A 22,500-nucleotide genomic window follows, 5' to 3' on the forward strand; every position below is an offset into this window, starting at 1 on the left:
GAGGAGTGAGAAGAGGAGAAGAGACACAGAGAGAGAGAGAGATGGAGAGAGACACCGAGAGAGAGAGAGGAGAGAGAGAGAGAGAGAGGGACAGAGAGGGAGCGGCCACGCCGACCCCCCTCAGCACCCTTCTGTGTGTGTGTGTGTGTGTGTGTGTGTGTGTGTGTGTGTGTGTGTGTGTGTGTGTGTGTGTGTGTGTGTGTGTGTGTTTACGCTCAGGGGCCACGTAAATACTGATGACAGAGCCCAGAGGAGGAGGTCCTTTTTTTCTACAACCGACACAGAGACGCTGAGGACCACCCCAGACCCGCACCCCCGGGAGGAGTCCTCCTGGGGTGAAGGAGGACCAGAAGGTGTGGAGGTGTGTCAGAGTGTCTGAGGACCCTCCTCCACTGGGGACACTCTGTAGAAGGACAGAGAGCCAGCAGGCCGGTCCAGATACACTCCTACTCTGGTGGAGCCAGCGGGGTGGAGAGGGGGGACTGTCTCTGTACGGTTGTACCGGGCAGAGTAACCATCATCACAATGAAGACTCCAGGACTTGTTGTTGTGTCCAAGCCCGCTGTCATCACCCCGTCCTCTCCTTGTGATTCCTCTGTATGTCACTCCTATACTAACCTCTCCTTCCCACTCTACCTCCCAGTAACAGCGGCCAGTCAGAGCCTCTCTACCCAACACCTGGGACCAGGAGTCAAATCTGTCTGGGTGATCCGGATACGACTGGTGCTCTTCAACCCGCCTCACCTTCCTGTTGTCCTCAGACAGAGAGAGGTATCTGTTGGCCGTGTTGGGGTCCAGTGTGAGGTCACAGGCATCTGAGGGAGAACCAGACATGATGAGCTGCTGAACCGCTCTTCATCATCATCATCATCATCATCACTAGCACTGTTCTCCTGCGCTCTGTGTACATATACATAGATATGAACACATACATACATGTACATATGTCAGGGGTTAATCTAAACCGGTGAAATGTTTTAATGTTTCAACCAGCGCCTCCTTGTCGAAAATTTAAATTACTTAAAATCTCCCGGAATGGAGAGCGAGCGAGCAAGACCCGCGACAGGAGACAGACGTGCTCCTAAACCCCGTTCGCATCTGGTGTAGCGACGCGCGCAGCACAACAGAGAGGGATCTAGAAACTGTGCATGAGGCAGTGTGCACTGTGAGCCTCAGGCGCCTCCTGATTGGCCTGGATCGGTTACGGTCAACCAATCAGTTTACAGTGTAGGCGGGCTTTTATCTCTTCTCCCGAACCAAATTTATCAGTTCAGTGAATCTGAGAGCTGTCTGAGAAGAAATTTAAATAATAAGATAACGTGTCTCCAGCAGGTTCCCGAAGTACGTGTTTTTTTTTTCTATATACATTACTGTATGTAATGTTCTGCATCTATGGTAACTTAGCCATTTTGAGTAATTTGGCCTTACTATACGAGTCAACATACTGGTCAAGCCTCAGAATGATCCATTTCTACCTCAAATTTTCAAAAGCTCCGCACCGCCCTGCTGATAACCCTGCTGATAACGCCCTGTCCTTTGCTCCCTCGCCATTGATGTTTTCCCCCTTGTGAATTTTTTCTAGAAAAAACCCTGATATGTACACATACATAGATACACACACCTCAGCAATAACGTTATGAACACATCAACAACAATATTATGAAACATCAACAACAATGTATGAAAACATCAACAACAGTGTTATGAATACACTCATTCATCACTAGTACTGTTCTCTGAACATGACATGTGTGGGGGGGGGGGGGGGTCATGTGATGATAGTTACACTATTGCTACATCAGCAACAAACATCTCTCCTTGGATCCAGGACTTACCAAAGACAAGCAGCTCAGCGCTGTGATTGGCCGTGCCAGCGCTGTTGCTCGCCATGCAGCAGACGCTGTTCACGCCGTACCTCCCACCTCTGACGAAGAGGAAGCCCCTCTCCACCCAGGCCTCTGATTGGTCGTCTCTGCCGTCCCTCTCCAGGGGCCTGCCGTTGTGGAGCCCACTCTACTGTGGGCTCCGGCGTGCCGCCGGCGTGGCAGGTGTAGCGGGCCGTTTGGCCCACGGGCAACACGTGGTAGAGGAGTGGAACTCTGTGATGCTGGGGGCCTCCTCCTCCTCCTCCGTGAGCATCACTGAACCTGAAGAAACCAGGAGGAGAGGACCTGTGAACGTCTACAACACGGGGATCTAGAGATGCAGCGTCAGACACTGCCTTCACTCTCTCCTGACACCTGTCCACTAGAGGGCGACCCAGGGGATTCACACCCAGTATTCTCACCTGCCTTTTCATACATGATGAGTATCACAGCAGTGTCTACAAAGAATTTACCCAGGGGAGGGGAAGTCACTCCACAAAGAGATTAACGGGTCAGGGCGGAGCTTGAAGAGAAGAACACCAAACCGTTCAGCAGCTCCAATAGAAACTAGTGCAGGTGGAACCCAGAAAGGGTTGAACCTTGTGATCTGACCTCACTAGACCACAATAGAAACCTGACCTCACTAGACCACAATATAAACCTGACCTTGGTAGACCTAAACACATCCAACAACCTTTCAACTCTTAAAGAGTGTATTTACTGTATCTACGGCACAGAGAACAGAAAGGAGGAACCGTTCTCCACTCATGAACACAAACAAAGTCTACGGACCCTCTTTGTTCCGCTCTAGCCTCCAGATGATCCAGGTCTAGGACCTTCTCACGATCCAGTGGTGCAGTCTGTTACACGGGCTCTTCAGACCAGCCGTCCTCCCCTGCTACGACACAGTCTCTTAGCTCCGCCGTCATCGCCGTGGTTTAACGTGTCTCCAACTGAGAACCACGAGGAGGAGGACAGGTGGAGGTCAGTCTGTCACTTTCAGAGAAGAGATGCTGCTGAACAGAGTCTTCAGCCTTACCTTGAGGTCATGGGGGTACCATCCACCCACTTGTGGGTCCCCTCTTTCTCTCGATCACTCAGTCCTATCCAGGAAGTATCCATCAATCTGCTGACAAACGCCTGTTTCCAAAGGTAATATCATCTGTTGTTAGGCAACACAGATGAACACACACACACACACATACACACAACACACACACACACACACACACACAGACACACACACACACACACCACACACACACACATACACACGCAGACACACACACACACACACACACACACACACACACACACACACACACACACAGACACACACACACACACACACCAGTTCTTCTCTGCTGTTGATGACCACCAGGTCTGCCTTTTCTCTTCTGACAGTCTTCTCTAACTGGCCCTCCAGCCCTTCTTAGTAGTAGAAACACGGTAGAGACTCTTGTCGTGAAGCATCCAGCCCTGAAGCGTCAATTCATCTGTTGAATGTAAAAGAACCTCCTGAACAACAGAGAACTGCTTATCTTACGGTCTTCGTTACGGACACACAACCCTGAGACCTGACCTTAACAGACCACATAGAAGCATGACCTCAATAGACGACAATAGAAACCTGACCTAAGTAGACCACAATATGAATCACAGAAGCAGAGGGTGTTTTTGAAATGAATGTTAATGACGCGATTGATTTAATAAATTGGACAAAACCCTCACCGAGTTCATCCAGTAAGTTCTCTCTCCCCTCTATCCAGGGTGACGGTGAGTCTAGGACAGGACAGAGGAATACAGAAGATATGAGCTCTAAAACAGAACAACATCGTCTCTAAGCATCACAGGACCCACAGCCAACCAAAACAAAGTCCATAATTATTAATACTAATAATTAATATTATTAGTATTAATAATATTAATACTAATTAAAATAGCAATAACTACAGTTATCAATATCATTATCGTTGCTATTGTTACAATTATTCATATTAGTTGGCCCAACACAAATTCTAACAAATACAATAATGATCATTATCATTGCTATTATTACAGGTTGAGCGTGCGCATTGCACGCTCAGCCTCTAGTTGTAATTAAACCCATAGCTATAATGTGGAAACCCCAGTCGATAATGTAACACAGTTATGAGCACATAATATAATTAATTTTACCTATAATGTTTACAACGTATAACATTTAGGTTCAGCTATAACGTAATGAAGCAAGCATAATAATTTCCTCTCTACGTTATGAAGCAAGCATCTTTTGCCCGCCAACGGTGCTTCATGCCAATTCATTGTGAACCACGGCCGAGATAACCACTGTAGCATGTCTTTACCTGTTGTGGAAGAGGGAGGGACGGCGGAGAACCAGACGCAGTCGGTCCATCATATCGTAATGACCATGGAAGAGGCAGTGAATGAAGTATTGATTAGACAGCGATTTATTAGATACCACCGCTATATAACACGTTGGAACACACAGGACCGGTAACCCTAGCAACGCCGGGTAAACAACCCCTCGAAGCCCAATCCCGACGCCGCTACGGCCGTCCGGAGGCTCACCACAGCTTCTGGCCGTAATATTATATATTCCATTTATATCATAATTATATACTACTTAGATAGAGCTACGGGAGTGCAAACGGCAACAATCCCTTCTCCTCCCTGCTGCGTTCACCCGGTCGGCACTGCAGGGAACGGTTGGCGGTTGAAAGCTGATTGGCTGTTACGTTACGTCACTCAGTTGGCCACGCTGTTGGAACGCTGATTGGCTGTTACGTTATGTCACTCAGTTAGGCCGTTGAATGCTGATTGGCCTGTACATCCACGAATGTCGCGGTGAAGTTCAAATATTTCAATATCATCCCCATAGATATATATAGAACACTAGATACGCCACGCGCCTCTCAGCCCGGCACACGGAGCCGCCATCTTGTGTGGGTCTTGAGTAGGTATTCTCAGACTGTCAGACAGCACATAGATATATATGTTCACAGCTTCATTTCTCAAAAAAAACAAGGCCAGTTCATGTGCTGCTTTCAAGTGTGTAAACCAGGGGTGCCCAACCTGTTTTGACCCCCAAGCTCTACTTTTCAAGTAGCCAACCTCCCGAGATTCTACCAGCAAACCTACCTTCAAGCGGGGGGGGGGGGGGGGGGGGTAGAGGAACAATTGTGGACGGGGGGGTGGGTAGAGAACAATTGTGACCGGGGGGGGGGGGGTGGGGGGGGGGTTGTTATCGTTGAACCTACAGACTTCAGTGGGGGTTTCCATTCCGTCTGCGCACGGCACCTTCTCAACGATAATCAATAATCTTCCTCCCACTCAGGGTGAAAATGGGTAGGTCTTAGGCTTGTTTCCCCTCAGCCATGCCAACGTTTAGGAGTGTTGTAACTACTGTGACGGCTTTCAACTGCTGTTAACCGCACATGCGATATCCCGCGCGTATATGGTCCACGCGCAATTTAATTTTTATTAAAAAAAAAAAAAAAAAACTTTTTTTTTTTTTTTTTTCTTACACCCCTCGCGATCGACTTGGGATCTGTCGGCGATCTACTAGTAGACCGCGATCGACTGGTTGGGCACCCCTGGTGTACACCGTCGTTCAGTACAAACCAGATCAGAGGGAATCACTTTATAATTATATATAGTTCTTATATAACTATATATATATAGTTACATATATTACATATATCGTGTATATATATATGTGTATATACACACACATATACATATATATATATATAGATAAACACTTTTTAACATATAAATGTCATGTGTTAAAAAGTGTGTTTCTTGTATAACATAGAGGAAAAAAAAATCTTACTACCACTTAAAATCAAACATGGAATATCAACTATGATGTTTTTAGTGTCATCCACTGAGCAATCACCGCTCAATTTGCTACATCTTTGTATGAATTTTTCCCTATGGTGTAATGCACTAGACAGCGGGTTGACCCATTCAAGAGGCGCCGCGGTGGCCGTTCAGCCGACCGGGGCTCAAACATTGCCGTGACGTATCTAGTGTTCTATATATATCTCTGATCATCCCACTGCAGACACAAACGGCGTTCTCGTGTGGTGGGGGTTCCCGTTCACGCAGACTGGAACGCCCCCTTCTTATTCTTCGTCGCCTTTCTCGCTGAACTGTATTCAAATGTCAAAGTGTACTACTCCGAAACCATGTAAATAGTGTTGTAAATAAACTTCCAAAGTTTTTCAAATCTATTTGGAAAATAACTTCACATGGTGTCTTTTCACAATTTATTCGTTACCAGCATTCGTAGTGTTGATCAGCAGTGAAATAGTCTGCCGCTGGGGTTGACAAGTTACCGGACTACTACCCATGCAAGGTGAACGGAGCGTTCCACGGCATTGAGAAGACCCGTGTAATAAAGGCCTATAATATTTCTGTTTATGGCATAGATTCTCCTCAGATTAGCCCAATAAAGCAATGAGACAAAAAGAACACAAACGCTCGCGTTTTGTTTTGTGTGGACGCACCTTCACATGTGCGACAGGCCTGCTATTCTATAGCAGTAAGATGTTTAAAAACATAACGTCTAACCTGGGCGAGTCGCGGTGTGTGCGTGTGTGGTCTTACCTGGGCGCGTGTGTCGATGACGGAGCCGTTATGTTTGAAAACATAACGTGTTACCTGGGCGAGTGTCGCTGCGGTGTGTGCGCGTGCGTGTGTGTTCTTACCTGCGCGTGTGTCGATGGCGGAGCCGTTACGGTTAAAACATAACCTCTTACCTGGGCGAGTGTGTCGCTGCCTTTGTATTGGCTAGCGGTGTGTGTGCGTGCGTGTGTGTGTGCTTCCGTGTATGTTTGTGCACAGCTGCGTATGTGCGGTGGTGTGTTTGTTCGGTGTGTGTGGATGCGGTGTGTATGTATGCGTTTGCGTTTGCGTTTGCGTGTGCTGTGTGTGTGTGTGAGAGCTGCAGGCTGCTTGGCACGTGCACACTGACCAACTTGAGTAACTGGTGCGACAGGCCTGCTATTATATAGAAGTAAGACTAGAGTGTCCGTGTGTGCGTTGCCTGCGCTCAACCTCTAGTAGTTTTTAAACCCATAGCTAATAATATGAAACTGCCCGTTCAGCACGGAGGCAGAACGGGTAGAACTCATCGCCATCATCTTAAATGTTACTGTCGATATTCTATTTAATTTCTGAGCGCATAATGTAATATAATTAAATATTAAAAAAAAGAATTGCCTATAATGTTACAACGTATAATATATTGGTTCACCTATAACGTAACGAAGCAAGCATAACAATTTTCTCCTAACTTCATGAAGCAAGCATAATATTTTTAAGTTTGCCGTATTTGTATATCAGAAGATTCGACCCTGAGGGTTTTTCACACTTGATGCTTTATCTGCGGGCATCGATGTCGTTCAGACATCAGCAGAATCTAGGGGGGTGGGCTTGCAAAGGGCGGGATTGGACGCATGGTCGAAGTTCGCAAGAGGCGGGATAAGTGCGGCCGCTGACACTGTAGTTTGTTTTGGTTTGACCGCAGACAGCACGGAGGCAGAACGGGCAGAACTCATCGCCATCATCTTAAATGTTACTGCAACGATGCATCATATATATTCTGTTGCATTCACAACATCCGAAGAATCGATCAATGAAAGATTAGAGCATGAGTTAGAGACAAATTCAAGAAAAGACGAAGAAGAAGGGTGTCGCGAACGATACTGGAGAAGGAGAGTGTATTTTATTGCTTAAAGGTCCCATGGCATGAAAATCTCCCTTTATGAGGTTTTCTAACATTAATATGAGTTCCCCTAGCCTGCCTATCGTCTCCCAGTGGCTAAAACTTGCGTTCGGTGTAAAACGAGCACTAGGTATCCTGCTCGCCTCTAAAAAAAATGGAAGCTAAGGGGCGCTGATTTGTAATGTGGCCCCATATGGGCGTCATAAGGGGCCAAGTTACCTCCCCTTTCTCTGACTGGCCCGCCCAGAAAATTCGGCCTGCCAATCGGACAATGAGCTACGACCATGCGAGCGCCACATGTGTGGTGCTTGTAGTTTGGATAACCGTTCTGCTTTGATGCTATGGCGCATAAAACGTCGGTTCTTTGACGTCCCTAGTAATTCCACAACCAGACTGTAGTTGGGGTTATCTCCGCCATGGTTGAGAAGGAATTGGGGGAAAGGAACTTTGGCTTTGACTCCCTGAAGTACATGAACCATGACATTGAGGAGAAAGGGATTGATTGTTGTATGCTTCGTCATTGCGATACATCCACTGTAAGCAGAGCGCATGGTACCTTGGCCTCAAGCTGCTCAGGGCCACACCCCCACCCTCCTTCTTGGACCCGCCTCTCTCCTCCTCATTTGCATTAAAGCTACTGACACAGACACGGCATATTTGGGGAAAGCTCAATGTGCGACTGGCTCGTAGGTGGCTGTAATTCTGCACCACGGCTGGAATTTCAGGAACATCTTCAATACTGTGTTTGGGGCCAACTAATACCTATATTAAAGCATCCATGAGGTAGCATGCCATGGGACCTTTAATTTCCCATAGCACAAACCGTGGGACAAATGCAGTTGATTTCTTGTTTAAACAGGGTGAGAAAACAGGGAGTGGAAGGATGCGACCATATAATGTTCAGCTAACTGTTGGGTTTTACAGGGGGATTGTTTAATGGAAAGTGTAGTAGACTATGCATGCAAATCAATCATTCAATAGCTTTTACTGTTATTCAGGGCTCAAAGTGCATTGATACTAAAAAAATGCATGGCAAATACTATTGGTTAGTTGGAAATAATAATAACAAACAGCTGAAAAATGTGTTCATGTTACAACAGCTAAGGCAGCAACACTACCTAACTATAGTGAACTAAAGCACAGGCTTGCGTGGGGGGGGGGGGAGAGGGTGAGGGGGGGGTGTTGTGAGGGCAAGATTACAGATTGTACATTGGCTACCTGACGTGAGAGATGTTTTTTTTTTGTTAACAGAAGAATGCGTCATTGAGATTAAACACCTCTTCAAGTGATCTGGCCAAGACAAGCAGCAGTAGCCTACAGTCACACATAGCCTACACATAAAACATAAGAAAAATAAAACAACTAATACAGTCGGCAGGGGGGATTTCAATATCACAAGACATTTCTGGAGCCTCAAGGAGATGGAGAATGTTTAAAGAAAAATAAGGTTTTGCAAAAAAGTGTCTTTGATGGACATAAGGCTCAGGTGGGAGAGTGTGTCGACGGCGGGGCTGTTATCTCAATCTTGCCGTTGTCTTGAAACATCTGCATCCGCGTGTGTGCAGTGTGTGTATGCACGTGCATGTGTGTGCGTGTGTGTGTGCATGTGTGTGTGGTGTGTGTGTAGGCGGTGTCCTGCGCTGCCCTTGTCTTGAAACGCCTGCATCAGCACGCCCGTGTGTGCAGTGTGTGTGCATGTGCGGTGTGTGTTCGTGCACGTGTGTGTGGATTGTTTGTGTGTGTGTATGCTGTGTTTATGGGTGTGCGTGCGGTGTATGTGTGCTAACCGTATTATTATCACTAAATCTAACAAAACAATATTTAACATATCATTGCTATTAATACAATCAATGATATGATTACTGTATTGTAATTCTATTCAGGAGGATATGATTTAGACTCACTGAAGCGCAGGGAGATGAGGAGAATACTCAGCAGTCCGATGCTCACAATGACAGTGATGTGAAACCATAGAGCTGTTTAGGAGTAGGACACACACACACACACACACACACCTACACACAACACACACACACACACACACACACACACACACACACACACACACACACACGGTCACAAAAATCTAAACATAAATCTTAAATGTATTTGGAGGAAATCATACTTTTTTGGATCATTGTTTTGGACTGGATTATTTCTTTTAAATTCTCTATAAAAGGGGCACCTACCAAATCTTCTCTTCTTGGTCTCCTCCCGGTCCGAGATGGTGACCATTGTTACTCTCTGACGGCTTCCACGGCGTCTGAACTTAGCCTTCTTCTTTGCTCTACCAGCTGGTAAAACAACGTCACTTGTTTTCATTCTGACCAATTATCAGCTTGCACTCTGATACCATCAGTGTAAGGAAATGTTTTTCTTCGCTGCACACAGACTCAAAAACGCACTCAAGCACACACACACTGACACACAGAGTAATGTACACACTGATATATTCATACGGCGTGGCTGTCATTCACAGTCCAGACTCCCTACGGTCTGCAGAAATCCCTCCCCGTCTTGAAGAACACCTGAAGACCTCTACTGAGAACACCTCAGTAAGTGATGACTGGTACTGTGGCTCTCGTGTTTAGAACACACTTAAGCAGAGCAAGTACTGGTTTCTAGCATGCATGTTATTATTCCCTCATTATTGTCATAATACGCGCACATAGTTATACAGTAATACACACAGAATCACATACGTACACACACAGTAATGGAGGGGGGACAACATGTGGCCTGCGTGTCACCAGGGTCTTTCACATCGGCCCACGCAGAAAATATGGGGACATGTTTGTGGTATAATTTAAGATATGTTCATATGAATGACAAACTTATAGAATTATGTTAAATTCATAAGTACACCTGATATCACTTCAGTTAAATGAGCAGCCATATTAAAAGACAAAATTGTTGATTACATAAACCATAGTCACTCTAATTTCACGTTGCACTACCATTAATAATAAGTCATGAAAAAACTAAACTTGTGTTCTGCTCCCTAAAGTTACTCTGCACTCTGTTCCACGTATATAACGGACATATATCCATAAAACACACAACTACTTGAGATGCCTATCAGTAGTCCGTAACTCATGGGCGTAATCACACGTATAGGAAGGTTAATGTGAGCTTTTTGTCTCGAACACACACATGTCGTTAATTAGGAGAATAAATCTGTCTGTAGGGTCGCTGGTTCATCAGGTCGGTCCCTTTGGCTAAAAACGTTTTCTAAAAGTAGCATTTCAAATGTATGCAGATGAAAAGACGTTTTTTAATGGATTATCTATTTTAACTCCTCTCTAAAGGGCACCTACCAAATCTTCTCTTGCGCTCCCCTCCGGTCCAAAGACGTGTCCTCAGGTTCCTCAGAGAGTCCAGGGTCCGGTTCAGAGATGGTAGCCATGGTTCCTCCCTGACAGCTTCAGATACGTCTGCTCTCAGGAGTCGGTTCTGCTATATCAGCTGGAAAAAAACACTTCGCATGTTTTAATTCTGAGGAGTCGTCAGCCTGCAATCTGATATCATCAGTGTCAGGAAGTGACAGTGGTGACACTCTTATCAGAGTGAAGACACACTTATCAGATGTCTTCAGTGACACACGGACTCCTGCAAGCACAAACAGACACAAGATTATTTTCATTGAATATAAATACACAACGTACATAGGTATAACATAGGGTTATGCTGTTTTAGTGATGTGGTTGACATGGTGTGAATTATTGCAACTGTTTGTTCGTCTGAATTCTGCATTCTCCGTTCGCAAACAACATGAAACAATTATTACTATTGTAAAATGACAATCGGAAGAGTGACTTTGTGCCATGACAAGTGAAAGGTAAATGTACTTATCCCAGGAGCAAGGCCTCATAAACACCACACAGCACACACAATCACACACACACATACACACTCAAACACACACACACACACACATTCACACACACACACACTCAAACACACACACACACACCACACACACACACCTTTGCTGTTGTGCAAGCTGTGATGGACACTTGTAGACCAACACTATTCTCAATTCAGTCCATACTAATTTTATTTTCAGTAAAATATTTACAAGCCAGGGCAACATGTTATTGTTCGGCTGTTGGGGAAACTAGAATAGATCTCACTGAACCAGATAATCTTAACCAGATCTATTCAACAAGCTATTTTGTATTGCAAGAGAATATCATCAACTATCATCATTATCCTTTATAACAAGGCTAATATAGTTATGGGATAATAAAAAATCAAGCTGTTGAGAATTATTTTATTAAACCTTCATTATAAGGCTTACATACTAATAGCAATGAAGAAACTTATTTATCCTTCATTCCTCCTTTGCACCGCTGCATATCCAGATACGTAGAGCTATAGGACGCTACACCCTTGCCTAGTTATCTGTGGTCTGTGTGTTGTGTGTGTGTGTGTGTGTGTGTGTGTGGTGTGTGTGTGTGTGTGTGTGTGTGTGTGTGTGTGTGTGTTGTGTGTGTGTGTGTGTGGGTGTGTGTGTGTGTGGTGTGTGGTGTGTGTGTGTGTGTGTGTATTTCACAATATATTCTCAGCCATGGCAACATGTCTGTATTTGGGGGGATGGCTCTGTGGGGGAAACTCCCCGGCCGTCCGAGCAGCCTTGAAACACCACATCCCCATCAGGTCAAACAGTTTAGAACGCCCTGGACCAGAGATCTGAAGGGCTTCGACAGGCCGCTTCTTAAAGGACGCCCCCTGACCCTAGCCCCCCAAAGGGCAGGAAAACCCCCCTAATGTCAGGGAACCTGGAGAAGGAACCCAGAAGAGGGGTCCCTCTCCAGGGATGGTAGGAGTGCAATAGGAGACGTAATAAAGTGCAGATGTAATGGTAGCATAACAAGTGCTATCTGAGAGATATCCTCTATCTATCGATATCTCTTGTCTTTATAGTGTAACACCTAAAGCCGTTGCTTTAGTTATTTCATGATTTTGTTTTATATGTACTTAAAGGATTTTTGCACTTTTGGTGTACATCTTCATCGTTGAAGGCCCTGACTGTAAGTAGAATCGAAGCACTTACTGACCCACTTTACACACGAGAGAGAGAGAGAGAGAGAGAGAGGAGGAGAGAGAGCAAAGGAGAGAGAGAGGTAGAGGAGAGAGAGAGAGAGAGGAGAGAGAGAGAGAGAGAGGAAGGGTTCCACACCTGTTGCTCGTTGACCAATCAGTGGTCATCAGGTTAACGGACGCTCACTCTGATCCACCGTGTCGTCCAATCACAGGGAGAGGGTTGGGCTCACAGAGGGAAGATTGCATTGGGGACATCGGGGAACTGGGAAGAGTTTGTTGTAAGTTGTGCGTGAGAAAGAGTGCGTGTGAGCTTGTTTGTGTGTGATGCGATAAGTGCGTGTGAGTGAGTGAGTGAGTGAGAGGATTTAAACAGTATTGCTCAGAGCCAATGTGATTGAGAGGAGGGATATTGGCTGCTTTAGTGATGTGGTTGACATGGTGTGAATTATTGCAACTGTTGCTCGTCTGAATTCTGCATTCTCCGTTCGCAAAAAAACCATGAACAATTATCACCATTGTAAAATGACACATTTTTACTCGGAAAAGTGACTTTGTGCCTGGCAAGAGAAAGGTTAATGTACTTATCTGAGGGACAAGGCCTCATGAAAAGTTAATGTTGACACGCACACACACACACACACACCACAAACACACACACACACCTACACCTTTGCAGTTGTGAAAGCTGTGATTGACACTTGCAGACCAACACTATTCTCATTCAGTCCATACAAATTTTATTTAAAGTAAAATATTTACAAGCTAGGGCAACGTGTTTATGTTCAGCTGTATGGCTCTGTTGGGGGAAACCAGAATAGATTCTCACCGAACCAGATAATCTGAACCAGATCTATACCACAAGCTATTTTGTTTTGCAAGAGAATATCATCAAACTATCATCATTACCCTTTATAACAAGGCTAATATAGTTATGTAAGTCTCATATAGTTATATATATAAGGATAATAAAAAATCTAGCCTGTTGAGAACTATTTTATTAAACCTTTTATTAAAGCTTACATACTAATAGTTATGAAGAAACATATTTATCTTCAGATCTTCATTTCCTCTCCTCTACACCCTGAGTCTTGTTATCTGTGGTCTGTGTGTGTGTGTGTGTGTGTGTGTGGTGTGTGTGTTGTGTGTGTGTGTGTGTGTGTGTGGTGTGTGTGTGTGTGTGTGTGTTGTGTGTGGTGTGGTGTGTGTGTGTGTGTGTGTGTGTGTGGGTCTTGTGTTTATTTCCATGTCATCATAATAATTATTGAGTGTATTTCACAATATATTCTCAGCCATGGCAACATGTCTGTATTTGGGGGGATGGCTCTGTGGGGGAAACTCCCCGGCCGTCCGAGCAGCCTTGAAACACCACATCCCCATCAGGTCAAACAGTTAGAAACGCCCTGGACCAGAGATCTGAAGGGCTTCACAGGCCGCTTCTTAAAGGACGCCCCCTGACCCTAGCCCCCCAAAGTGCAGGGAAACCCCCCAAATGTCAGGGAACCTTGATACAGGGTTACCATGGCGGCGCCCGTGTGGGTGGCTGCGGCCAAGCCGGCTCCCGATAAAAATGTGTGTTTTATGTTAAATGTACCGTCAAAATCGTCTTCAAAATCGCGTACAACAGGAGTACACTACTGGGACTTAGAAACAACAACAGCACAAAGGATATGTCCGGAGTTAACTTCGCCTCGATCGCGAAACTCTTCTCGGTCTGGAATATGTCCCGTGACCAACCGGACCCTCCGTGACAGCGGGCTCCCCCGCCCCCACCAACCGAAACTGGAAGCAGCTGATGCGGCAGCGGAGGCCGAGCACAGGACGGAGGATAAGGCGAGGTTGCCGAGCCGGCATCACACACCGCTTGAAAAGAAACCCTCACAAACAGCACTACCATCTATTCTCCTATCGAACGTCCGCTCGTTAGAAAACAAAATGGATTATCTCAAGCTGGATTTAACCACACATAGAAACGTAGAGAATGCAACGCGATCATCCTAACCGAGACGTGGCTTCACACAACGTTCCGGACAGCGTAATTAAACTGGATGGGTTTACAACATTCCGCGCTGACAGAAACCACGCCAGCACGGGTAAATCTCGAGGAGGTGGTGTGTGCATTTATATCAATAACAACTGGTGTACAAACGCAGCAGTCATTACAAGTCACTGCTCAGAGAACATTGAGTTTTTAACCCTCAACTGCCGTCCATTCTACCTGCCGCGTGAATTCATACCGTCAACATCACAGCTGTTTACCTTCCCCCCAGCGCCAACAACAAAGGAGGCACTCTCCATTCTGTACAAGTCTGTGAGTACACTACAAAACACACACCCGGACTCGGTCTGCGTAATCGCTGGCGATTTTAATCAGGCCAAATTGAAAACAGTAATGCACACTATCACAAGTGTGTGAACTTTGCAACAAGGGGAGAGAACACACTTGACCAGGTCTACATCAACATCAGACAGGCCTTCAGAGCTGTTCCCCACCCCCACCTGGGTTCATCAGACCATCTCTCTGTTATGCTAATCCCAGCCTACAGACCTCTGTTGACGAGAAGCAAGCCAACTGTGAAACAGATCAGGGCCTGGCAAGAGGGCTCCACAGCAGCTCTACAGGACTGTTTTGAATGCACAGACTGGTTCGGTTTTCAGGAGGCGGCCACCACCAACCAGGACGTCAACCTCACCGAATACACAGACTCTGTAACTGGATACATAACAAAATGCATGGAAGATGTAACCGTCACCAAGGACATTACAGTGAGAGCAAACGAAAAAACCCTGGTTCACCAGGGAGGTACGTGAGCTCCTGAGGGCACGCAACATTGCTTTCAAGTCTGGGGACAAGGAGGCCCTCAAGTCTGCCAGGGCCAACTTGCACCGGGGCGTGGGAGCAGCCAAGCGTGCATATGGACAAAAAATAAACTCATACTTATCTGACACAAAGGACCCAAGACGCCTGTGGCAAGGCATCCAGTCAGTCATAGACTACAAACCATCCCCCCCACCGTGTGAGGACAACACAGACTTCCTCAACTCACTCAAACACCTTCTTCAGCCGGTTTGAAGAAATAACACCACAACACCCAAAAAAAAAACCGTAAACCCTGACAGCACAACACTTCAACTGGACCCAGCGGACGTGAGGACGACCCTACTCAAGGTGAACCCCAGGAAAGCTGCAGGTCCTGACAACATACCCGGGCGTGTGCTCAGAGACTGTGCAGACTCACTCACCGACGTCCTCACAGACATCTACAACAGCCTCTCTGAACCAAGCCATCATACCAGCAAGTTTCAAAGCTACCACCATCGTACCACTACCCAAGAAGTCACCAGGTATCATCACTGAACGACTACAGACCCATAGCACTCACCCCCATCATGATGAAGTGCTTTGAGAGACTGGTAAAGGCCCACCTAACATCCACCCTCCCCACTACTCTGGATCCATACCAATTTGCCTACCGCCCCCAAGCGCTCCACTGATGACGCCATAGCAACAGCACTCCACCTCTGCCTGGCTCATCTGGAGAATAAAAACAGTCACGCACGGATGTTGTTCATAGACTTCAGCTCTGCGTTCAACACCGTCATCCCCCAACATCTGGTGGACAAGCTGAATAAAATAGGCATCAGCACTTCACTGTGCAACTGGCTGCTGGACTTTCTTACTAACAGACCGCAGACAGTCAGAGTCGGAAACAACTCCTCAGCGACCACCATCATAAACACGGGGGTGCCGCAAGGATGTGTGCTATCCCCCCTGCTGTTCACCGCTGATGACCCACGACTGCTGTGCCAAATTTGAAACGAATCACATCATCAAATTTGCAGATGACACAACAGTGGTGGGCCTCATCAAAGACAATGATGACTCAGCATACAGAGAGGAGGTACAGCTACTCATCAACTGGTGTGAGAGGAACAATCTGCTTCTCAACGTAACCAAAACAAAAGAAATTACTGTAGACTTCAGAAGGAACAACCAACACACATCCCACTCATCATCAACGGCAGTGCAGTAGAGTCTGTGAAAAGCACAAAGTTCCTGGGAGTGCACATCACGAATGACCTCTCATGGACTACCAACACCACCGCGCTGGTCAAGAAGGCGCAGACACGACTCTACTTCCTGAGAAGGATGAGAAGAGCTGACCTCCCCACTTCTGCCCTCACCACCTTCTTCAGAGGTGCTATTGAGAGCATCCTGACCAGCAACGTCTCTGTCTGGCATGGCAGCTGTCTAGCTGCAGACAAGAAGGCACTGCAGAGGGTGGTGAGGACAGCAGAAAAGATCATCAGGTCACCCCTACCAGCCATTCAGGAAGCTGTACACTTCACACTGTTCCAAGCGGGCAATGAACATCATCAAAGACACAACTCATCCAGCACACAGTCTGTTCTCCCTTCTACCATCAGGGAAGCGGTACCGCAGCCTGCGGTCCCGCACAAGCAGACTGAGTAACAGCTTCTTTCCACAAGCCATCAGACTCATCAACACACTGAAGAAAACCACATGAACTTCACCATGTCACTGGCACTTTACTGTTGCACTTTACTTTACTGTTGCACCTTGTGACCACTGATTGTACTTCTGCTGCTGTGTGTGTGTGTGTGTGTGTGTGTGTGTGGTGTGTGTGTGTGTGTGTGTGTGTGTGTGTGTGTGTGTGTGTGTGTGTGTGTGTGTGTGTGTGTGTGTGTGTGTGTGTGTGTGTGTGTGTGTGTGTGAGAGATTATTGTCAATGTCTTATTTAAATGTTATGTTTTTTTTGTTAAATGTTTTTAACTACACATTGGAGTCTGGCCAAACGCAATTTCAAACTTCTGTGCTAACCCTGTTACATAGATTTTTGACAATAAAGTACACTTGAACTTGAACTTGAACTTGAATAAGGAACCCAGAAGAGGGATCCCTCTCCAGGGATGGTAGGAGTGCAATAGGAGACGTAATATGTGCAGACGTAATGATAGCATAACTCGTGCTATCTGAGAGATATCCTCTATCCATCGCTTTGTCTTGTCTTTATAATACCACACTTAAAAGCCGTTGTTTTAGTTATTTCACGATTTTGTTTTATATGTACTAAGGATTTTTGCACTTTTGGTGTACATCTTCATCGTTGAAGGCTCTGATTGTAATTAGAATCAAAGCACTTATTGACCCACTTTACACGAGAGAGAGAGAGAGAGAGAGAGAGAGAGAGAGAGAGAGAGAGAGAGAGAGAGAGAGAGAGAGAGAGAGAGAGAGGAAGGGTTCTCATTAGACTTGAAAACCAACCTGGGGCTGGGGAGGCTGCACACCTGTTGCTCGTTGACCAATCAGTGGTCAGCAGGTTAACGTACGCTCACTCTGATCCACAGTGTTGTCCAATCACAGGGGAGAGGGTTGGGCTCACAGAGGAATATTGCATTGGGAATCGGGGAATTGGGAAGAGTGTGTGTGTAAATTGTGCGGGAGAAAGAGTGCGTGTGAGCTTGTTTGTGTGTGTGCGATGAGCGTGTGAGTGAGTGAGTGAGTGAGCAAGTGAGTGAGTGAGTGAGTGAGACGATTTAAACAGTTATTGCTCAGAGGTGGTGTGATTGAGAGGAGGGATATGGCTGTTTTAGTGATGTGGTCTCATGAAAAAGTTAATGTTGACACGCACACACACACACACACACACCACACACACACACACACACACACACACACACACACACACACACACACACACACACACACACACACACACACACACAGATACACCACACACACACATACACTTTTGCTGTTGTGAAAGCTGTGATGGACACTTGTAGACCAACACTATTCTCATTTCAGTCCATACTAATTTTATTTAAAGTAAAATATTTACAAGTCAGGGCAACATGTTTGTGTTCGGCTGTATGGCTCTGTTGGGGGAAACTGGAATAGATCTCAGGATCTTCATTTCCTCTTTGCACCGCTGCGTCTCCAGATACGTTGAGTCTTGTAATCTGTGGTCTGTATGTGTATGTGTGTATGTGTATGTGTATGTGTATGTGTGTGTGTGTGTGTGTGTGTGTGTGTGTGTGTGTGTGTGTGTGTGTGTGTGTGTGTGTGTGTGTGTGTCCTGTTTTTTTTAGGGTCAGGACGACCCCTGACCCTAGCCCTCCAAAGGGGCAGGGAAACCCCCCTAATATCAGGGAACCTGGAGAAGGAACCCAGAAGAGGGATCCCTCTCCAGGGATGGTAGGAGTGCAATAGGAGACGTAATAATTTGCAGACGTAATGGTATCATAACGAGTGCTATCTGAGAGATATCATAAATACATCGCTATATCTTGTCTTTATAGTCCAACACTTAAAAGCTGTTGCTTTAGTTATTTCACGATTTTGTTTATATGTACTTAAAGGATTCATTAAGTACAGAGAGAGAGAGAGAGAGAGGAGAGAGAGAGAGAGAGAGGAGGAGAGAGAGAGAGAGAGAGAGAGAGAGAGAGAGAGAGAGAGAGAGAGAGAGAGAGATACATAGAGAGAGGCATTTCAGGATCTCATCCAGGAGTTTCTGGCTGCCCTTTATGTCTTTCTGTCCTTCATCGATACTGGTATCAATCTGCTCTCAGATGAACCACCAACCTCCAGGAAAGATAAACTCCTCCTCCTCTACCAGAGTGGTGTGCACAAGGCCTTACACAGAGTGAGAATGAACACCTGGACTCGTTCCTCCGGACCTCCTGAGCCTGACTGAAGTCCAGTTCTCCGTGGTTTCCCCGATAAAGAGCACTTAAAATGTACGAACCCAACAAATCGGAGACTGCTTATTGTAGAAGACCAATTGGGATCGCGTTTCTCTTTCACGGCGCAGAAGAGAAGAGAGAGGAGAGGAGAGGGAGAGAGAGGGGAGAAGGGGAGGGAGAGCAACAGACAGACAGACAGACAGACAGACAGACAGACAGACAGACAGACAGACAGACAGACAGACAGACAGACAGGACTGAGAGACAGAGAGAGAGAGGAGAGAGAGGAGGAGAGAGAGAGAGAGAGAGAGAGAGAGAGAGAGAGTTTAAATCGGCTTAAATATCAGAACAAGTGAATGATTAATCATCTGTGGATTAATTGTTCGAGTTTGAGATTGTACACAAACACATTTTCACATCAAAAGGAAAGACAGCAAAACCAAGCACTGCTTCGGGACCACTATAGTTCTAGTTCTAGTTCTAGATATAGTTGGGACGGAGACGCTCTGAAGGGTCCTTCCTGCAGACCCCCCGGAGAGGAGCCCCAGCAGCAGCAGCAGTCCCCCCCCCCCATGCTGAGTGTGGAGGGACTCCAGGGGAGGGAGGAGGCGGACCCGCTCGACCAATGGGAATTCAGAAAGGCGGTGGCGTCATTAGTTACCGGTGGACCTCAACAGTTGAAGTGGAAATAAGAGAAGCAACCGAACGGACAGAAGAGCACCAGAGAGGCTTGGTAGACCTCTGTGTTAACAGATTAAACACAGACACGCACACACACACACACACACACACACACACACACACACACACACACACACACACACACACACACACACACACACACCACACACACACACACACACACACACATTGATTAATTTGACTATTAAGTCAGCACTAAAGCATCTAGGACCACCACTCGACTTTGAGACGAGCTGACGTGTGTCGGGTCCCAATGACCGTCCTTAGCGTCCTAACCCTAACCCCTAACCCTCACCCTCACTCACCCTCACCCTCACCTCGCTAACCCTCACCCTCACTCTGAATATAAATATACAACGTACATAGGTATAATATAGCAGACAGCGTAGTGGACATGTCTAGGAGCCAACTACAGATTTGTATTCATATTTGAATACAACTTAAGTCACAAACAACATGAACAATTATTACTATTGTAAAATGACAATCAGAAAAGTGACTTTTGTGCCATGACAAGTGAAAGGTAAATGTACTTATCCCAGGAGCAAGGCCTCATAAACACACGCAAACACAATCACACACACACACACACACACACACACACACACAACACACACACACACACACAACACACAACACACACAGACACACCTTTGCTGTTGTGCAAGCTGTGATGGACACTTGTAGACCAACACTATTCTCAATTCAGTCCATACTAATTTTATTTAAAGTAAAATATTTACAAGCCAGGGCAACATGTTAGTGTTCGGCTGTTGGGGGAAACTAGAATAGATCTCACTGAACCAGATAATCTTAACCAGTGCCCTATACCACGAAGCTCGCTGAACATACCCAGGCTTTCTTGGGAAAACCTGGCTCGACAGAGCCGCAACTCGCAATCAGAGTTAAATGGTACCACGAAGCTCACTTTAGATTCAATTAGTTGAACCAGGTTTTCCGCTTTAGGTTCAGTGCGCGTTCACGTGAAAGGGGCGTTTTTTGCGTCATTTTTCTCACCTTTACGATAGATCAAGCAGTCTATATGAGTGAGTGAAAAGATTCTGCATATTGTCTGTAAAATAACTATGCCAAATGCAGAATTGTTCGCCATTAATCCAAATAGAATGATGATGATTTAAAAATGCATAAGCAACGTCCATCCTGCCTTATTCTATCATTTAGGGAATTCACTTTAAATACACCCTATTTATCGCATGTTTTTGGCAGCTGAGAGGTAGCGGCTGTAGCGTAGTGGATTAGTATAAGACCCGAACGCCAGCGACCGGGGTTCAAATTCGCCGGTCTATCATCATGCATTTTACCCCCATAGATGTGGTGCCAGCACGGCCTTGAAAATATGGGTTCAAGTTCGAAATAAGCACAAAAATATAATTCCATAAGCTTTAGTGAATAAGTATTCCATATGCATGAGAATTAGGACTTTTTAAGCTTCACATAAATTCGCGTCACTTGGGAGTTGAACCCCCCGCGCAAAAATTCAAGACTGACGCGCTACCTCCACTCTAGCACTCTGTCACTGAGACACAATGCGCAACAGTAATCATTGTCTCCATAAGGTCCAAAGGACGATCAAATAACGAACACCCTCTGATGAGAATCTGTATCTCTCATGAAGAACCCCAATTTCGTTGTTTGCACAATGACAATAAAGTCTGAAATCTGAATATCGTCAGACAATGCCAAGGGATCGGTTCTGTCCCGTAAAACCCTTGTCTCCGGAGAAGTGCGCCGGGGTCCACGGGAACACCCACAAATGGTGACGCCATTGTCAGAGGAGGGGCTAGGAAGCTGCGCACGCCGATTTAAGTAGCCGATCTCCGGCTAGACTAAGCCGAAAAACTGCTCCCGACCAGGTTTGGTTGCGAGCATAAGTCACCATGGTGATACAGCGACGCTAAAAGAGATCGACTTTCGTGGTACAACTAACCCAGGCTTGGAGCTCAACATACCTCGCTAACCCTCTAAGCGAGCTTCGTGGTACAGGGCCCAGATCTATTCAACAAGCTATTTTGTATTGCAAGAGAATATCATCAAACTATCATCATTATCCCTTTATAACAAGGCTAAGAGAGAGAGAGAGGAGAGAGAGAGAGGAGAGAGAGAGAGAGAGAGAGATGAGAGAGGAGAGAGAGAGAGAGAGCGGAAGGGTTCCCACACCTGTTGCTCATTGACCAATCAGTGGTCATCAGGTTAACGTACGCTCACTCTGATCCACAGTGTCGTCCAATCACAGGGAGAGGGTTGGGCTCACAGAGGGAATATTGCATTGGGAATCGGGAACTGGGAAGATTGTGTGTGTAAGTTGTGCGTGAGAAAGAGTGCGGCTGAGCTTTTTTGTGTGTGCGATGAGCGTGTGAGTGAGTGAGTGAGTGAGTGAGTGAGTGAGTGAGTGAGTGAGTGAGTGAGTGAGTGAGAGGATTTAAACAG

The 22,500-nt window shown here is 46.0% G+C and overlaps 1 long non-coding RNA gene and 1 pseudogene across 1 annotated transcript; one reads left to right on the top strand and one right to left on the bottom strand.

Moving 5' to 3' along the window:
• LOC130376144 (basic proline-rich protein-like) overlaps positions 1-22,500 on the top strand; it is a 175,953-nt pseudogene that overhangs the window by 52,117 nt on the left and 101,336 nt on the right.
• Positions 3,599-9,875, bottom strand: LOC130376116 (uncharacterized). Its single transcript, XR_008893952.1, has 3 exons — positions 9,789-9,875; positions 9,504-9,575; positions 3,599-3,647 (listed from the first exon to the last, which is right to left on the bottom strand). It is a non-coding gene; the product is annotated as an uncharacterized LOC130376116 (long non-coding RNA).

This window comes from Gadus chalcogrammus, chromosome 22, assembly GCF_026213295.1.
Source record: "Gadus chalcogrammus isolate NIFS_2021 chromosome 22, NIFS_Gcha_1.0, whole genome shotgun sequence".
Lineage (NCBI taxonomy): Eukaryota > Metazoa > Chordata > Actinopteri > Gadiformes > Gadidae > Gadus > Gadus chalcogrammus.